Source organism: Vicia villosa, unplaced genomic scaffold, assembly GCF_029867415.1.
Source record: "Vicia villosa cultivar HV-30 ecotype Madison, WI unplaced genomic scaffold, Vvil1.0 ctg.000960F_1_1_1, whole genome shotgun sequence".
Taxonomy (NCBI): domain Eukaryota; kingdom Viridiplantae; phylum Streptophyta; class Magnoliopsida; order Fabales; family Fabaceae; genus Vicia; species Vicia villosa.
This window is the reverse complement of record NW_026705431.1, coordinates 4391-8780: the sequence shown is the minus strand read 5'-3', so window position 1 is coordinate 8780 and position 4390 is coordinate 4391.

Sequence of the window (4390 nt, the reverse complement as noted above, 5' to 3'; positions counted from 1 at the left end):
GAGAAAGAGAAAGAAATGAGTTTTGTGTAACACATTTTCTTGATCCATAAGAGTTGAAGAAAATATTTTAGAGTTTTGTGAAGAAGTGATATGCAACCGTTTATGGAGTAAGTGAAAGGCGTGAGAGTGTTAGAGTTTTGTTTTGAGAGAAACGAGTGCTCTATTTTGAAAGAGTGAACTTTCACTTAAATATATGTTATACTTTTCACCGCAATTGATAAAAATGACCATGATTAAATGTAGATATATTTCACAACGGTTACTATTTTAGACTATTTTTATTTTAATATAAATATTAAGATTATAAGTGACACGCCTATTTTATAACTAAAAATAATAAATAAATAAATAAATAAACTATTGGTATTGAAATTCAAAGTTTGCCCGTCTTAGCATATCACTACAGTTATTAATATGAACCGTAATGAAATGTGTTTTAGTAAATAAAATAAAAATATAAATACTTAAAAATGAACTATTATTTCCGTTGATTTAATAGATTAATTTAATATGCGGAGTAATAACATGTTATATTTTTTTTAAATAATTAGAACAAAAATAGTATTAAGCATTTAAACTAAATAAACACTATAACACGGTGAGAGATCAAACAAAGTCACATTATAACACAATTAATCATTAATTGGTTCAATGGTGATTGACGCTAGACTTAGTTGGAAGAATTACGATTTGATCTCTCACAACTGCGATCGGGAGAGGACTTGATCCATTTAATGTCAGAACTGATCCCCAAATCGGACTATACCAGTGGTGATAAGAAAAAAAATCACATTATAACACCAATAAAACAATATCGCACTTAAGACGACAAACTTACTAAAAAAACAGAAAAGATAAATGTGTTCTACATATAAACCTTTTATTTTTATTAAAACATTAAAATAAAAAAAAAAGAATACAGTTGGGTAATTCTAGACTAACAAATTGACAAAATCCATTATGTCTCGTGATTAGAAGAAAATGAATGAAAATTTCTTCACCCACCTCCTAACCTTCCTGCCCACCCCTGGTGAATTTACCACACTACCCCTTGTTTCGGAAGTTCATTTCCGAAAAGGTACTTTTTTTGTAAAAAAAGGTGTTTTCGGAAATGTATCTCCGAAAACGTGTTTTTTTAAATATAAAATATTGATTTCGGAGATGCATCTCCGAAATAAAGTTACTTTTCAGAAAATGTGGTGTTTTCGGAAGTTCATCTCCGAACTGTGGTGTCGTTTTCTTTTACCTCCCCGTTTCACTTGGGAGGACGGCACGCTAAACCCTTCACGCGAAATTTGGAAGGAGAATGCGCCCGTGGCGGGATGAATTTTATTTCAGTTCTTCCTACGATATCACACGAACTTTCTTATTGTCCTACGAGTAGGAAAGGGGAAAAAAGATCTCAACTAAACCCTAGGAGTTTGCTAAGTGTGGGGATTTCACCTAGACTAGAAATTCTGGAGTCCGGGAGGTCGGTTATACATAGGGAAGTGTTTAAACACCCTACATATCTGTAGTACTCTACAGGAACCTTCTCTGTGTCATTGTGATTGTGTTTGCTGCTAATGATTGGGAAAGTTTCTCCTTTGTGTTAGGAGAGAGAATTGAATTGATTAAAGAAAGACAGACAGACAGACAGACTGACTATTTTTGGTATTTTATTAGCTCGCTGAGATTCCTTGTGAACCTCATGCCTACATATCCCTAGTGGAAGTCAGAGCTTAATGTAGTTCGGGGAACTAACTAGGGAAAATAATTGTTTTTTTTTGGTGCCTTGCTTGAAGCTCAAGGTTGAAGCTTGGGATTAAATCTCTGTTTACAGTAAAGAGACATGAAATCATCTCTACAGAGAGGTATTTGTACTATTCTACCACAAACATTTTGAAAGAGTGACAGAATAACTGAATTCATTTCATTCAAGAGGGGGACCTTACTTGTGTGTGTGCAAGTATGCCAGTCAGATGCCTCTTAAATGAAAGAAAGATGCTCGTCCAAATTAGGGAAAGTGTACAAGTCTGGGGATGTGCCAGAGCATGTCTTTCAGAGTCCTAAATGGGAGACTTTGATTGAAATTGAAATTGAAATGTTTGTTTGTTTGAATGTGGTAGAGTAGTAAAAATATCTCTCTATAGAGATAAGCTATGTCTATCTACTGTATAAAAGATTTGAATTTAACTGGCTTGTATGAGGCCCAAGCTTGAGGCTTTTTGATTGATTAATTAATATTATTGACTCTGGGAGATGACTCCATTGAGGATTGATTACAGGGTATTTTAGTGTTCTGTACAAAGCCCAGAATTGAGGCTGACTCTATTTGGAGAGTGTTTATTTGATGGATTTTATTTGGTGTTCTGTACAAAGCCCAGAATTGAGGCTGACTCGACTGAGGGAGACTCTATTTATGTGCCTTGTACAAAGCCCAAGGTTGTGGCTGACTCTAGCTATGAAAAAACATTATTTTCTGCCTTGTACAAAGCCCAAGGTTGTGGCGGACTCTTAAATAAATGAATTGAGTATGGATGACTATATGGGGAAAGATCCTAAGTGTTAGGAATCTTTGACACATGAAAGTATGGTTTATCTGCCTTGTACAAAGCCCAAGGTTGTGGCTACTGAATGATGAAGAACTCACTGGGGAGACTCTATTATCTGCCTTGTACAATGCCCAAGGTTGAGGCTGACTCTTGACAGGGGAGTTCTATTGTTTGGTGCCTTGTATGAAGCCCAAGGTTGAGGCTAACTGTTTTTGTTGGTTTTAACTCTACTGGAGATTAAAAAGACTGTTTTTCTTTGGAAGCTAACCCTTTCCAGGGATTTTGACTCAGCTGGTGAATTTGTCTATTAAAAGACTGACTTTTATCATGTTTTTGGAGGCTGACCCTTTCCAGGGGTTTTGACTCTTTTGGGGAAATTATCTCCTAAGAGAAATGAATCTTTATTTTTTGACTTTTTATTAATTGACTCTGGAGGCTAACCCTTTCCAGGGGATTTTTATTAAAATGAAGGAATGTGTGGAAGCTAACCCTTTCCAGGGATTTTATTTTAGACAGATGTTGGAGGCTAACCCTTTCCAGGGATTTTTATTGAAATGAATGGCAGAAAGATTACCTAGTGGAGACTTCTTGTTTAAAGCCCAAGATGAAGGCTGACTCAATGCTGAGGATGATCAAACATGGATCCTAGACTCTGCTAAGGAAGATTGATGAAGATAAGGGTGACAGAGACTATCCATGTCTCTCATTCCAAAAGGTGTACTCAATGCAAAATTGAGACAAACTTAACTTGTTTAAAGTCTGGTTTAAATTGGGAGAAACTCACCAGGGTAAGCTAAAAGGTGACTAAAGACCTGTTCCTATGTTTATAAGAAACCTGATGGGTCCTTGTATACAAGCTCAAGAGGAAGCTGGAAATGCTTTTAAGAAGCCTGTGGGTCCTTGTACAAAGCCCAAGAGGAGGCTAATCGAGGGTCCTTGTTATAGCACAAGAGAAAGCTATGTAGTTTTGAACTTATTTTGGCTCTAAGCAAATGGGTAAGAGGTTTCACCGGGAATAATTCCTCTTTGGGTGGATGTGTCCTATTATTTGGATTCTAAGGTTTTTACCAAGATGTTTCACCGGGAATAATTCATCTTGGGGGTTTGATCTACAGATCTCTAATTAGGAAAGAGCCTTCACCGGGAAGACATTCTCAATCCTAGGTCATATTCCTATAATATATATATAGTTTAACTGTCCTAAGGTTTATACTCAAACGTAGTTCTAAACTAATATATGCACAGTTTATATTTGACAGTAATTTAAATAAAGACTGTAAATTGAAAGCTTGTAAAGCCTAACCTGGATGGAGTGGAGACCATTGAAGAAGTATGTACAGAGCCTCAACAGTATTTTTTGTTGTTTTGTTGATGACAGTTGAATATTTATGATAAACAGTTAATGGTTTTTGAAAACAGAAGAGGTGAAGATGGACAAAGGTCACATAGGTATCTGAAGAGTTTCACCGGGAATAATGCCCTTCAAATACCAGAAGAATGTTTTGAAAACAGAAAGAAGATTTTGAAAATACAGTTTTGAAAACAAGCTAAGAAGAGAAGGGTTTTGGGACTTACACTCTATTAGAGGCCCAGTACTTTGCAGTACTGGTGTAAAAGCAATTTGACAATGATTTGGAATGATACAAGGTTTTGTTGTTTGAAAACCTTAATCGTCCGTTTAATTAGAGATTGAAAACAGTTTTGAATATTGACAAAAGTCAACTTAATCAAAGTAAAATAAAGATTTTTACTTAATTAAGACCTAAACAATTAGGGTTTTTATCATAAACTTTATTTACAAAATGATTAGGTTAAAACAAAGTGAATATATGTATTTAAAGTATTTAAGAAAACAC